Here is a 16,666-nt window from a genome sequence, read left to right on the forward strand (position 1 = left end):
ACTCCTGAACCACAGACAACGTCAGAGGCGTCTTACCTGGGCTAAGGAGAAGAAGAACTGGACTGTTGCCCAGTGGTCCAAAGTCCTCCTTTCAGATGAGAGCAAGTTTTGTATTTCATTTGGAAACCAAGGTCCTAGAGTCTGGAGGAAGGGTGGAGAAGCTCATAGCCCAAGTTGCTTGAAGTCCAGTGTTAAGTTTCCACAGTCTGTGATGATTTGGGGTGCAATGTCATCTGCTGGTGTTGGTCCATTGTGTTTTTTGAAAACCAAAGTCACTGCACCCGTTTACCAAGACATTTTGGAGCACTTCATGCTTCCTTCTGCTGACCAGCTTTTTAAAGATGCTGATTTCATTTTCCAGCAGGATTTGGCACCTGCCCACACTGCCAAAAGCACCAAAAGTTGTTTAAATGACCATGGTGTTGGTGTGCTTGACTGGCCAGCAAACTCACCAGACCTGAACCCCATAGAGAATCTGTGGGGTATTGTCAAGAGGAAAATGAGAAACAAGAGACCAAAAAATGCAGATGAGCTGAAGGCCACTGTCAAAGAAACCTGGGCTTCCATACCACCTCAGCAGTGCCACAAACTGATCACCTCCATGCCACGCCGATTTGAGGCAGTAATTAAAGCAAATGGAGCCCCTACCAAGTATTGAGTACATATACAGTAAATGAACATACTTTCCAGAAGGCCAACAATTCACTAAAAATGTTTTTTTTATTGGTCTTATGATGTATTCTAATTTTTTGAGATAGTGAATTGGTGGGTTTTTGTTAAATGTGAGCCAAAATCATCACAATTAAAAGAACCAAAGACTTAAACTACTTCAGTCTGTGTGCACTGAATTTATTTAATACACAAGTTTCACAATTTGAGTTGAATTACTGAAATAAATGAACTTTTCCACGACATTCTAATTTATTGAGATGCACCTGTATATGTGTTGATTCCCTTTGATTCATTTGTATTTTGAGACTTCCTTTCTGCTGGTTTTGCCTTGCACGATCCACACGTAACTTTGTGTGAGCAAAGCAGCTACCACTAGTTGGCAGTCTCATTTTACAGAAATACCATCTGGCAGGACGTGGTTTATTCACACGGTCAATGAGCAAGCGCTCCACATTTCAAGCAAACGGAGGCTGACATCAGCAGAAAGGGTCAAAGGTTTGTCTCAATTTCTCTCATATATAACCAAGGATAATCTCATATTTTAAAAGGTGAAAAAAGCCCATTTTAGAGTGCAAGTCCTGGCGGCAATGCATTTGTGTTACATGTCAGTAGCTTCTAGATAATAGGATTCCAACACTTGACTGACCGTGTCGTTGTTTCTGGCACCAGTCAGCGTCTGCTTTTTTAATCTTAAAGGAGCAATACGTAACATTGACATCAAGCATTTAAAATTCAAAGTCCAAATTCAAAATATTGGAGAGAGTTGTCTCCCCCACCCCCTCCTCCCCAGACTCGAAGCTCACACGGGTTGCCCGGTTTAGGACACGCAACAGGAACGAGTAAACTGACAATGGCAAGCAACGAGCCTTACACTGTAAGTTGATCAGCAGATGTATACGTTTGCAATATTTTTATTCTTTGCAAATTATAAACCAGCTCAAGTGGATTTTTTATAACTCTGTCAGTGTTAGCTAGATGTATTGCTGGCTTCCATGGCTGCAGCAAGCTGTGTTTGCCAGCTAACTTGTTTCAAATCTGGCAACCCAGGGTGTCGAAATACTATTGGGAAATGGGCAGTGGGCGGGATCACACAGGCCAAAACACAAATAGAACGGACATTTCAAAGTAGAATATACAGGCTGTAGCATTGTTTTCGGAGAAGCCAGTATTTCTTAGTATGTTTCCTAAATCTCTGATAACATATTATGATAATTTCATGCTTTAGTACAGTAAATATATTACATATTGCTCCCTTTAACAAAGTTTATAGACTAACAGTAGGTTGCGCCAACAAGGAATCTGATAATTCTGTTGCACTAAACTTTAAAGCTTGTTTAAAAATAATCACGGTTACATTTGCGAGTACGATGGCTCATCTTGTTGGCACCGCGATTACCTGCTTCTCCGTTTTTGCATGCGGGGACATGGGACAAACGGATCTCTCGAAAAGAAGGAGCGTGTTAATTTGGCACTTAACAAGAGCGCTTACAAGCAACAGTTCGTTATTGCTTCCCTCCTCTCTCATACTCGCTTCAGTTGGTAGCCCATGCTCTTTATTTCTGACCACAACAGTAGCACTGACGCGAGGGGAGGCGGTCGATCCGAGACCCGTGCGGTCCTTTTTCTTAAATTATTCTGCCATATTTAAGGCTTGTGACATTGTACATGCTGCTGAGACATTTTCTTAACCTGCTTGATCGGCCCTAATGATCTACAGATCAGGACAGACAAAATTAATCACAGAAGAAGGTTTTAATCACGGGTTAAAAGCTACAGCCTCTAGCGTCAGTTGCTAGTGCGCCTCTTGAGGCCAGGGGAGTGAGGTTTACACACACCGCACACCACGTACCAGCTGGCTACCTTTACACTCACCCCCATAAACCTCACTCCCATCCAGGTCACTGCACCACTGTAACCGGTCCTACTCGACCCGCTCTGAGCAGGATTCGAACCGGTGTCTCCGGCATGGGAGGAGGGCACACTAACAAAGAGGCTAAAGGCTACAGCTTTACAGCCTTACAGCACGTAACAGCTGGCTACCGTTACAGACGTGTTTACATGTTCCCGCATGTAAACAATGGGGAAGTGGGTAATCGCGGTGTCAACAAGATGAGCCATCGTACTCACAAATGTAACTGTGATTATTTTTAAACAAGCTTCAAAGTTTAGTGCAACAGAATTATCAGATTTCTTGTTGGCACAACCCACTGTCAGTCTATAAACTTTGTTAAGATTAAAACAGCAGACTTTAAGGCCGTGTGTCCACCAAAGTGTTTTTTGCCAGCTGAAAATGCTAGGTGCTCTTCTGAAAATGCCCAGCTGGGAGCGCTTGAGAGCACTTTGGATGCGCAGCGTTTTTTCAGCTGAGATGCTTTGGTTGCTATGATACAGAATATCCGCAGAAGTAACGTGTTAATGTGTGAAGTAACTAATTTCTCAGATAGTTTGTGTTATCAACAAGTACAGAATGTAAAAATGTCAGCACAAGGTAGAGTACTTGCTCTGGCCCTTGCTCTGGATGAAGGGAAGACTGAAGCACGTAATTTTCCTCCAAGCATTATTTTTCATATTAATATAGTGGTAGTCCGGGAATGTCATCTGGTACAGACATGAATACTCAGAGACCAGCAAACCTCTCCATTGTTTTTCAGTTGTTGTACAAGTAGGATGTGACAGTTGGTCGGTGTGGTATTTGTCTCGCCCCTCCTCTGCTGTGATAGGATGGCTGGGTAAAAAGTGACAGTGACGAGTACTGCGTTTTACCCAAAGTTGAAAATGTTTCAACTCTCTGCAACCAGAAAAAAATGCCAAGCGTTTTTGCCAGCGCTCAGTGTGGAATAGACGTTCAGTGCCTCATTACGCTGCTGGCTTTTTAAAATACGTAGCGCTCCCATTCCAAACAATTGAAAAATACGCTGGCCTCAGGAAAAAACGCTTTGGTGGACACATGGCCTAACGCTGACTGGTGCCAGAAACAATGACACAGTCAGTCAGGTGTTGGAATCCTATTAACTAGAAGCTACTGACATTGTCACCAAGACTTGCACTCTATAATGGGCTTTTTTGCCTTTAAAAATATGATATTATCCTTGATTATACAGGTGCATCTCAATAAATTAGAATGTTGTGGAAAAGTTCATTTATTTCAGTAATTCAACTCAAATTGTGAAACTCGTGTATTATATAAATTCAATGCACACAGACTGAAGTAGTTTAAGTCTTTGGTTCTTTAATTGTGATGATTTTGGCTCACATTTAACAAAAACCCACCAATTCACTATCTCAAAAAATTAGAATACATCATAAGACCAATAAAAAAAACATTTTTAGTGAATTGTTGGCCTTCTGGAAAGTATGTTCATTTACTGTATATGTACTCAGTACTTGGTAGGGGCTCCTTTTGCTTTAATTACTGCCTCAATTTGGCGTGGCATGGAGGTGATCAGTTTGTGGCACTGCTGAGGTGGTATGGAAGCCCAGGTTTCTTTGACAGTGGCCTTCAGCTCATCTGCATTTTTTGGTCTCTTGTTTCTCATTTTCCTCTTGACAATACCCCATAGATTCTCTATGGGGTTCAGGTCTGGTGAGTTTGCTGGCCAGTCAAGCACACCAACACCATGGTCATTTAACCAACTTTTGGTGCTTTTGGCAGTGTGGGCAGGTGCCAAATCCTGCTGGAAAATGAAATCAGCATCTTTAAAAAGCTGGTCAGCAGAAGGAAGCATGAAGTGCTCCAAAATTTCTTGGTAAACGGGTGCAGTGACTTTGGTTTTCAAGAAACACAATGGACCAACACCAGCAGATGACATTGCACCCCAAATCATCACAGACTGTGGAAACTTAACACTGGACTTCAAGCAACTTGGGCTATGAGCTTCTCCACCCTTCCTCCAGACTCTAGGACCTTGGTTCCCAAATGAAATACAAAACTTGCTCTCATCTGAAAAGAGGACTTTGGAACACTGGGCAACAGTCCAGTTCTTCTTCTCCTTAACCCAGGTAAGACGCCTCTGACGTTGTCTATGGTTCAGGAGTGGCTTAACAAGAGGAATACGACAACTGTAGTCAAATTCCTTGACATGTCTGTGTGTGGTGGCTCTTGATGCCTTGACCCCAGCCTCAGTCCATTCCTTGTGAAGTTCACCCAAATTCTTGAATCAATTTTGCTTGACAATCATAAGGCTGCGGTTCTCTCGGTTGGTTGTGCATCTTTTTCTTCCACACTTTTTCCTTCCACTCAACTTTCTGTTAACATGCTTGGATACAGTACTCTGTGAACAGCCAGCTTATTTGGCAATGAATGTTTGTGGCTTACCCTCCTTGTGAAGGGTGTCAATGATTGTCTTCTGGACAACTGTCAGATCAGCAGTCTTCCCCATGATTGTGTAGCCTAGTGAACCAAACTGAGAGACCATTTTGAAGGCTCAGGAAACCTTTGCAGGTGTTTTGAGTTGATTAGCTGATTGGCATGTCACCATATTCTAATTTTTTGAGATAGTGAATTGGTGGGTTTTTGTTAAATGTGAGCCAAAATCATCACAATTAAAAGAACAAAAGACTTAAACTACTTCAGTCTGTGTGCATTGAATTTATTTAATACACGAGTTTCACAATTTGAGTTGAATTACTGAAATAAATGAACTTTTCCATGACATTCTAATTTATTGAGATGCACCTGTATATGACAGAAATTGAGACAAACCTTTGATCCTTTCTGCTGATGTCAGCCTCTGTTAGCTTGAAATGTGGAGCGCTTGCTCATTGACTTTGTGAATAAACCACGCCCCGTCTGGTGGTATTTCTGTAAAATGAGACTGCCATCTAGTGGTAGCTGCTTTGCTCACACAAAGTTACATGTGGATTGTGCAAGGCAAAACTAGCAGAAATTAAGTCTCAAAATACAAATGAATCAAAGGGAATCGACACAAATAGACGGAAATGAATGTGTGTGTATCTCTTGTTCCACAAATGCACATTCAGTGCTTCACAAATTTGTACAAATTGTACAAATCCCAGTGCATTAATTTAATGTAGAATTTCGCAGACACAAGTTGAAAGGCATTTGTCTGTGGATTGTAAGATACATTTGCAACATTTATCAAATTGATGGATAAGTATGCACGCATTTGTTATCATTTTGAGTCTAATTTCATCCCATACGTATTCAATGGTATAAAGATTTCATGAAGGTGAAGAGTAAAACATTGACTGCCTTGCTGATGAGATAAAATGAGATTTAGATCAAGTCTATGGCCTTGTCGTAAAATGTCACTATCAATTCAAATAGGCTTTTTATCTCTCGGAATATGGGTGCAATGAGGTGTTAATGTGATTTATAGCAAAGTACCTTAGTTTCTCATGATGCCTGCTTCGTTGTCTCACGTCGGTGTGATGTGTCTTTAGAGTGGAGTTTTATTGCAGAAAGCCTATTGATTCAACCCATTGTTCAGAAAGACATATTCAAGTCTCAATTAAAGTTCTCAATGACGAAGCTTCATGTGTTGTTTTCGGGTTCTTTACTTGTTCATTTCCTGCTTGTGTAACCGGTCCTGCTCGACCCACTCCAAACAGGATTCGAAGCGGCGTCTCCAGCATGGGAGGTGGACACACTAGCAAGGAGGCTAAAGGCTACAGCCTCTAGTGTCAGTTGCTAGTGCGCCTCTTGATTTTAGGGGAATGAGGTTTACACATCCCACACAGCTGTCACGTACCATCTGGCTTCCGTTACACTTGTCGAGTTAACCACATGCAAAACTCTCTGTTCATGTCCTTGTGAGAACTGTCTGTTATGTACTTCTAAAAAATTGCATGTTAAGCATAATTTTCATAAGCAACTGTAATAAACTTCTTTACTTGTTCATTTCTTGCTTGTGTAACCGGTCCTGCTCGACCAGCTCAGAGCGGGATTCAAACAGGTGTCTCCAGCATGGGAGGCAGACACACTAGCAAGGAGGATAAGGCTACAGCCTCTAGTGTCAGTTGCTCCTCTAGTGTCAGTCACTAGTGTGCCTCTTGATGCCAGGGGAGTGAGGTTTACACATAACATACAGCTATCACATACTATCTGGCTTCCGTTACACTTGCCTAGTCAACCATATACAAAACTCTCTGTATGTACTTGTAAAAATATTGTATGTTAAGCATAATTTTCATAAGCAACTGCAATAAACTGGTACGACTGAAACAAATGTTTTATTTTAATCTTCTGTTTATTAAATGGGTAAATCTTTCTGATTAACACTTTTTATTGATTCACACAATTCAATTGACAAAGAAAAGCAAAACATATATTCACAGAATCAACATTTAACCTCCATTATTCCTTTCCCCCCTCCCAATCCCCAACCCCACCCTGACCCTCAACAAATATCCCTGTGGTCACACTTGAGTATAAAAAAAAAATCTCGTCGGACGTACCGGTGGGTGGGGCCTCACGGCGGGGCAGAGCCTGAGGTGCCACGCCGTGTCGTGGCCGTGCCGAGTTCAGGGACATCGAAGCACTTACCTGGCTCCTTGTGACCACCCCCAGAACAGCCTGGGACGGGGGAGGAAGAGACCTGTCCTCGTGACCCGTGGAGACCGTCACATTGGGGGCGGATTTGTGCCACAGCTGGGCGCGCAGGGGCGGGGAGACTGCCGCTGGAGCGCCAAACCTGCCAAAATGGAATGGTGGACTTTGGTCGTGATGTCGGCTGTGCGCACCGGGTATGTGACCCAGGGAACAAGGAAACCACTCTTTTGCTGAACTCTTGGGTACCGCAGCCACTTGGGCATGCGGCAAAATTAAATGAAAAGGTAACAAAAGATTCTCCTCCCGGCCCTCCACCAGGGGATGGAGTGGTCTGCTTACCAGCTCCAGAGCAGCGGGTTTCGTCGTCCCTGGGTCGCCCATCTCAGGGGCGTTTCGAAGCTTTTCGTGGATTCTTGGCGGCCGGCCATGAGACGGGTGCCGTATGCTTCCTGCGGTGGGCTCCACACCAGGGCCGGGCCTTGTCGGCCTCTCCCATCTCGACCAGGTTGAGCCAAAGGTGGCGCTCCTGGACCACCAAGGTGGACATCGCCTGCCCGAGAGACCGCACCGTGACCTTCGTCACCCGGAGAGTGAGGTCGGTCACCGAGAGCAGCTCCTGCATCAATCCCGGGGCGGAACTACCCTCGTGCAGTTCCTTTAGCGCCTTGGCTTGGTGGGCTTGCAGGAGAGCCATGGCGTGCAGGGCGGAGGCGGCTTGTCCAGCGGCACCATTATGCTTTGGCCGTCAGGGACGACATAAACCTACAGGCCTCGGACGGGTGCTTTGGGCGTCCGCGCCAGGTGGCAGCGCTCTGCGGGCATAGGTGCACTGCGAGCACCTTATCCACCAGGGGGATCGCCGAATAGCCCTTGGTTGCCTCACCATTGAGGGTAGTGAGGGCGGGAGAGCTGAAAGATCAGGACCGGGCAGTAAAAGGTGCCTCCCTTGACCTTGTCAGCTCCTCGTGCACTTCCGGGAAGAAAGGAACTGGGGCGGGGCGTGGCTGTGAGCGGCGGCCCGAGAAAGCATGTCCATCTTCTCCACGTCAGCCTGTGACTGGGCGACCATACCCGAGGGGGGGAGCCCAGCTGAGGCTTCCGCGTCCAACTGGACGAGCCCGCTCTCCGATGCTGCGCTCAAGAGCTCATCACCTTCGCAGGCTCCGAACAAGAGGTCGAACTCGCCGTGAGACGAGCCAGCGGACTCATCTGGAAGCCTGATCGGGGCAGACGAGCGTGCTGGGGAATGGGAGGTCCATGGGGGGATACCTGGCGGAGGTGGTCCCATTGGGGTCCCCAAATCGCCCCCAGTGTTAGCCCCGCTGGCCTCATACCCATAGGTAGAAGGACCGAGGCAGGGAGCCACTGGGGTGGCTTGCTTTCTTACGAAGGCAAGCCACGACCGCAACATTGCCATGGTCATGTTCTCGCAATGAGTACATGATCCATCCACGAATACTGTCTCCATGTGGGTAGCACCCAGACACGAAAGACAGCGATCGTGACCATCAGAAGGCGAGAGATAACAACCGCAACCAGGAATAACACACAAACGGAAAGGCATCTTTAAAAGGACATTCCGTGTGTGCCGCTCTTTTAGAGAAATATACTCTTTTTTAGAATATACTCTTTTATTTCTACCGAAGCGCCCAAGGGCGTTCTCTGCAGTGCACCAGTGCAGAGGGGGGAGAAGCTGCTGAAATGCGCCGTCAGATCCAGCAGAGGTGAATGAACAGCCGTGGGAATTCAGCTCAGTGAGCATCGACCATTCAGCTCCGAAGAGAAAATCTGAATGAGTGGTTGCATACCAGCTCCTTTTATACCCGTATGTTCAGGGGAGTGGTATGCAAATACCACTCGCCAATTTTCATTGGCCTTTTATCAAAGACCAGAGGTGTTTCAGGCTCCCAAGTGTGACCCCTAGTGTCACTACATCGACACAATGTCGAGTGAGTGACAGATAGGCAACAGAGTGTATCAAATCTCACCAGTTTATGTCATAAAAGGTATTAAAACTAGCAAAGTGCACAGAACTCGCCATTCACACGTCCAATCCTCGCATGGCGTCACGTGACTCCCTAAATGGGTAAATCTAAAAAACTGGTCATATTTCATCCTAATATCAAATGGAAGAAATTAGAAAGGACAATTTTTAGACTATTATTCTTTGCATTGTGACTATTTTATAATGACAATTAATCTCATTCTCATTTATTGTGAAAAAAATATTATGTTTTGCTTTTTAGTGTTTAAGTTGTAAAATAATATAAGGGTAGTATTTGTTTTTGTAGTTATTGTAGTATTTGTTCTTTGATTTTCCTTTAATTTTGATTAAAATCAAATAAAAAAAAACCATTGTATTACTGTAACACAGCACAAAATAAATTCATTACAGTAATGCGAATCCAATAAGAATCATTGCTGAGAATAATGACAATTACAAAAAAAAAAAAACTCAAAAACATAAAGCATTCAGCATAGTCTCATGCAAGCACACAATAATTTGTGCGAGATGGCGAAATTGTACAATATTGTATGACTTGGTTTGCACTAAAAGGTATGACTTTTATTCTCATAGATACTGTACCAACCAATCGACAAACAGAATTTTATATGATACAATACACTTTATTTTAAGAAAGGAAAAGTTTGTGAACAAATTTGTTTACTCATTCATTATTTATGCAATAGAAATAACTTGAACAATTTCGCTATCTCGTTCTAATATTAAAGCCTGTCATGAGACTGGGTTAAAATCTTTGCACACTACGTTCAGGGGTGTAAATTCCGGAGGGGACAACCCCGCCATTATTTATACCATGATAACTGGAAACATCTAATGTCACAATGTAAAAACATTAATGGTCCTAAAAATAGGCTTTGTTTTCTTTATGAAAAATAAAATTTAGTATACTGTATTTTTTTCTTTTCTTTTGATTTTGGGGTAATACGTGACACGCCAGACACAGTAAACCATTTCTTTACGGACCTCACTTTGTTCACAGGGGCATTGTCATGCTGGAACAGAAAAAGGCTATCCCCAAACAGTTGCCACAAATTTGGAAGCACACAAAGCCCAAGCCATTACATAAAGAAACATTGAGATTTTTCTTTACTGGATTTAATGGAGTAACCAAATTCGTTAATTAGAAGGGGGTGTCCACAAACTTTTGGCCATATAGTGTACATCAGTGATGGTTAATGAAGTTTGGAGATTCATACAGAGCACAGGCCTGAAATCTTGTGGAAATCTACTTTTCACATAAAGCAGATCTAACCATGTTTACATTGTTTTCTGATGCAAAGGGAGGATGCATCTCTGTTTATTGCAATGACCTACAAGGTTATCTCCGAACTCAAGCCAGAGCACCAGCAAATGACGGCAGGAAACAGCAGGAAACAGCTGCGAGTCTTTAGGGAGATAGCTGATGCCACACATTAGTGAAGAACCATCAGCATGTATTACAACCACACATCAACAGAAGTCACTGTTATGAAGACACACACATACTGCCCACTTTTCCCCCCTTTTTCGGTGAAATTTAGATAGTGGTTCTTGTCATTTTCACCCAAGGCAAAGAAGTCAATTTATCGAGCGATATTTGTTGCTCTAAGTTTTATATGGTGTAAAATGAAGCCATTTGCTGTGCACAATAGTACTGCTCCATGAAATTACTGGTCTGCATGTCCTTACAACTTCAAGGGAGACTTTTGTCCTTTATGACATAAAAATGTGTGTACACCCTGTGAATAAAGTGAGTCAACAATACTTTTGGTCCATTTTCCAGAAGAAAAAGACTGTACATGCATATATTTGGTTTGTTTTTATCAATTAGGTTTCATTTGTTAACGTTAGTTAACAACATTAGTTAACATGAACTAACAATATATATTTTTTACAGCATTTATTAATCATAGTTACTGTTGATTTCAACATATACTAATACATTTTTAAAATCAAAAGTTGTTTTTGTTAACTTAAGTTAATGCATGAACTAACATGAACTAACAATGACCAATTGTATTTTTATGAACTAACATTTACAAAGATCAATAAATGCTGTTAAAAATAAATGGTTAATTGCTAGTTCATGATGCCTAATGCATTAACTAATGTTAACAAATGGAACCTTACTGTAAAGTACTGACATGCAGATGGCCTCAAAGCCAGTGTTGGGTGCAATCTGATTACAAAGTTATTAGTTACTGTAATCTAAGAACTTTTTTAGTTAAAAAATAAATAAAACTGTGCAATGCATTACATTTCAAATTCTTGTAATCAGATTACAGTTACTGACTTTCAATTAAGGTAATTACTTTTATGTACATTACTTGGGTTGTTCATATTTCTAAAATAATATTATTTCTGCATAATACATTTGAAATGTACAACTTACTTTGCCAAAGATAATACCCTTGTCTGAGACCAAACTGCACTGAGCCAGGGCTTCAATAATAAAAGCTCTCCGGGGGGCCTGGGTAGCTCAGTGAGTAAAGACACTGACTACAACCCCTGGAGTCACGAGTTCAAATCCAGGGCATGCTGAGTGACTCCAGCTAGGTCTCCTAAGCAACCAAATTGGCCTGGTTGCTAGGGAGGGTAGAGTTACATGGGGTAACCTCCTCATGGTCGCTATAATGTAGTTCTCACTCTCAGTGGGGCACATGGTGGGTTGTGCATGGATGCCGCAGAGAATAGCATGAAGCCTCCACTCACGCTATGTCTCCATGGTAACACGCTCAACAAGCTCTTTGGAGCAAACAACCAATTATTAAATGACTCAAGGATTTGGATGAATTTTATTCGCCCTTCTGCTTTTGATTAGTACAAATGGGGCTGGGCTAATTAGCTATGACATTCTTCTCCAGCCTATGATAGATGCCAAGGGTTGTGGCATACGGGAAAACATCTTATTTCATTGTTCATGGTCACTTGCGAAGGGCTTTGGCCAAGCATACAACTGATGCCTTGGACTTTCCAGCCCAAAAATAATTCAGATACATAAGTAATTCTACAATGGCCAATCAGACAAGCACAAACCTCAAGAGAGAACAGCTCAGTCCCAGTGTCCATGAGAACTTCTGGCAGGACGAGGTTGGCAGAGGACGATGGAGTCTTTTTTGAACTATGTGACAGAATGAAGCTGAAAGCTGTCCACTGATGATCTGACTCTGAATCTTGTTTTTTATAGATTTAACTGTGCATAAGGCTTGACCGTAGTCTGCCGAATAGCATACATCGCATTCTGGATGGGACTGTAAAAAGTAATGAGAAATTAGAATTAAGTTAATATATGGGTACAAAATTTCACTAAAAAATGTAACGTATCAAAGCCAAAAACACACTTTAGTTAAGGAAAAACAGTTGCAAATGTGTTTGTGCTATGTACTTAAGTAAATCCTTTTTCTTAGCTTTTGAAATTGACAGATGAAATTAAAATACTGTGGAGATTTTCTCATTGAAGTAACTTGGATACACAAACTGCTTGAAACTATTTTAGCAATGTCAGTTTCAAAAGGCTCTGAAACCGGAATCCTGAAACATGACCCCTGAAATTGCAAGTTAAATAATTGTAAGTAAAATAATTCTTAAGTATAGTCAGATCATTTACAAAAGTAATTTCGCAACTTTCTTCAATAATCTGCATGATTTGATGTATAATTAATGTCTGTAGTACAAATGGTGTGGGACAAGTTACATGCTTAAATTTAATAAGGGGTTATCCCTAACTTTCAGAAGGCACTTTGGGCTCTCTCTCTCCTTTCCCTGTTGACATTCTTTGGAGAGAAAAGCACATAACCAGTTAATTGTTGATTTCAAACACTTCACGCTTATTGACACTCCATGCCACCTAGAAAATAAGGGATTGTATCAAGAGTTACCCATACATCCCTTTGTGCCAGAGGCCTGGAGAACTGCTAGCAAAGGTAATGAAAACAATGAACCTAACTACAATGTAGTCAATTCAAGATGGAAGCACTTGAAGTTTATTTGGATGGATTAAATCTGTTTTTACAATCATAACCACCAGGAGTGGAGGGGAAATGCTTTAATTCCATCATATTCCAACAGTATATTTGCATGACCTACTATCATATGATCCCCAAAACATGTGTGTCACCTTCCCACTTTTTCTAATAAGTGGTGTTTGCTACGGCAAGAATCACTATTACTTTTGCTTATACTTCTGCAGAAGCAAGTGGAACCAGATTTTGTGTTTCAGAGAACAGAGCCTGAAAAACAGTATCTGAAGGCCACACAGCAGGTTGGAATAATATCATGATTTAAAACCAACCATTCCATGATACAAATTCCTGAATGCAACTAAAAAGTAAAGATAAAAGCACACATACACGCATGCACGCACACATACTGTATACACACATAAAAATTTAAATACATATATCGTCCTGGTTACTTTCGTAACCTCCGTTCCCTGATGGAGGGAACGAGACATTGTGTCGATGTAGTGACACAAGGGGTCACTCTTGGGAGCCCCACACACCTCTGCTTTTTGAAAAAAGGCCAATGAGAATTGGCGAGTGGAATTTGCATGCCACTCCCCCGGACATACTGGTATAAAAGGAGCTGGTATGCAACCACTCATTCAGGTTTTGTGCTGAGGAGCCGAGACAAGGTCCTGGCCATTTCAGCGGGTAGTTCTGTGTTGTGGCAAGAGGGACACAAAGTCTCGTTCCCTCCATCAGGGAACGGAGGTTATGAAAGTAAGCAGGATGTTCCCTATCTGTCACTCACTCGACATTGTGTCGATGTAGTGAAACTAGGGGTCCCTATACAAAACGCCACAACTAGCTAAACTGTGTTACGTGGACTGGTGGTGTGAGACGGGCAGACCGCTGTGTGCTTCGTAGCCAGCGTACCAGGCCGTCACGTAACCTCCCCCAATGCTCTTATGAGGACAAATAGGGACAGGCTAGCCCAGCTGTGGCATCTTTTCCTCTTTTTTCTCCCCAAAAAGAGTGGAATTTGTTAACCGACTGGGGGCCATAAACGTCTACGTCGGGGGGGGGGGGTGTCACTACCAAGGGGAAGACACTGCGGAGACCACACCCCGCCCAGAGAAGGGGGGGTATTTTGAGTGGAAATACATCACATGGTCTTACCGAGTCTTGTCGGAAGTATGTCATGTGGAGAAGTCGCATGGTAGGTCCTACCCGAGGGGGGAGAAGTTTTTAAAAACATGGTGACCAGGAGCAGAGGGGCCTCTGCCCAAGGAAGATGCAGTTTACCGACAGGGAAACGATTTAGCGGAAGTTATCACATGGGGTCACCTACGGGGAGCCAGCACATGTGGCGCACCTACCCTAGTACAGGGCCTAATTAGCACACGTACTGGGCCGGCAGCGAGTTTCTCCGCAAACTTGTCCGCCACAAGGCTAAGGAGGAAAGTCATCCAGGGATCACAGCTTGTGAACACGACTGGGAGTCAAAAGCGTATGTCTTCACCTCAAGGGAGGGGAAAGGTGCTATGCACAAGCGGTAAACCTGGCCAGCTGTCCTGGAACTTACCTGCTCGTACCTGACAATACACAGGACGAAACCGGCTCAACCCGAAGATTGTAGAACCTTACAAAGGTGTTGGGTGTTGCCCAGCCCGCTGCTCTGCAGATGTCTGCCGAAGAGGCACCACTGGTCAGGGCCCAGGAGGCCGCTACACTCCTAGTAGAGTGGGCTCGTAACCCTACGGGGGGGTGGCACGTCCTGAGCGTGATATGCCATTACGATGGCGTCAATGACCCAGTGGGTGATCCTCTGTTTGGAGACAGTGCTTCCTTTCCGCTGTACGATTTGCTGACAGAGAACGCCTGCAGGTCCCCTACCCTCTTGATGGAAGTGAGCGCAGACAGGAGGGCAATCTTCAAAGAGAGTGCCTTAAGCTCAACTGGCTCCAGGGGCTCAAAGGGAGCTCCCCGTGGACCCCGAAGGACTACAGAGAGGTCCCACGAGGGGATGAGGCGCGGTCTGGAGGGATTCAACCTCCTAGCGTCTCTCAGGAACCTGATGATCAAGTCGTGCTTCCCCAAATACTTACCATCCACTGCACTGTGATGTGCCGAAATGGCGGCTACATACACCTTCAAGCACAATCCGACTGCAGATCTCTGGGGTCTTTGCGTAGGGAAGAACACCACTTAGCGAAGAGATGCCACTTCAAGGCATACAGGAGCCTCGTAGAGGGAGCCCTAGCCTGAGTGATCGTGTCTACCACCGCGGGTGGTAGGCCACTTAGGTCTTCAGAAAGAGAAAGAAGGTCCTTCCTCAGGGGAATTCGCCGGGGGGGGCTGTCGCAAGGAGCGTGAGGTCCGAGAACCACGTCTGGGTGGGCCAGTAGGGTGCTACTAGGATGACCTGCTCCTCGTCCTCCCTGACCTTGCACAGGGTCTGTGCAAGTAGGCTCACTGGGGGAAACGCATATTTGCGTAATCCCGGGGGCCAGCTGTGTGCCAGCACATCTATACCGAAGGGTGCCTCGGTCAGGGCGTACCAAAGCTGGCAGTGGGAGGATTCTCGGGAAGCAAACAGGTCTACCTGTGCTTGACCGAATCGACTCCAAATCAGCTGGACCACCTGGGGGTGGAGTCTCCACTCTCCCCTGAGCATAGCCTGTCATGACAGCGTGTCTGCCGTGGTGTTGAGGTCGCCCGGGATGTGAGTGGCTCACAGCAACTTGAGGCGCTGCTGACTCCAGAGGAGGAGATGGCAGGTGAGTTGTGACATGCAATGGGAGCGTAGACTGCCTTGACGGTTGATGTACGCTACCGTCACCATATTGTCCATCCGGACCAACACGTGCTTGCCCTGGATCAATGTCCGGAACCTCCACAGGTCGAGCGGTACTGCTAACAACTCGAGGCAGTTGATGTGCCAACACAGGCACGGGCCAGTCCAGGAGCCGGCGGCTGTGTGCCCATTGCATACAGCGCACCAGCCCATCTTGGAGGTGTCCGTCATAACCACAACATGCCTGGAGACCTGCTCTAGGGGAACCCCTGCCCGTAGAAATGCAAGGTCGGTCCAAGGGCTGAAGAGGCAGTGACAAATCGGCGTGACGAACACACGATGTGTCCCGCGGCACCATGCCCATCTCGGGACTCAGGTCTGGAGCCAGTGCTGAAGCAGTCTCATATGCATCAACCCGAGCGGTGTGGCCACCACTGAGGATGCCATATGGCCCAGGAGCCTCTGAAAAAGTTTCAGTGGAACCACTGTCTTCTATCTGAATGCCTTCATACAGTTAAGCACCGACTGTGTGCTCGTTCGTGAGGCACGCCGTCATCGAGACTAAGTCTAACTCCAAGCCGAGAAAAGAGATGCTCTGAACTGGGGAGAGCTTGCTCTTTTCCCAGTTGACCCGAAGCCCCAGTCGGCTGAGGTACGTGAGCACCAGGTCCCTATGAGCACACAACACATCCCGAGAGTGAGCTAGGATTAGTCAGTCGTCGAGATAATTGAGGATGCGG

The sequence above is a fragment of the Myxocyprinus asiaticus genome, chromosome 20 (genome assembly GCF_019703515.2).
Source record: "Myxocyprinus asiaticus isolate MX2 ecotype Aquarium Trade chromosome 20, UBuf_Myxa_2, whole genome shotgun sequence".
Taxonomy (NCBI): domain Eukaryota; kingdom Metazoa; phylum Chordata; class Actinopteri; order Cypriniformes; family Catostomidae; genus Myxocyprinus; species Myxocyprinus asiaticus.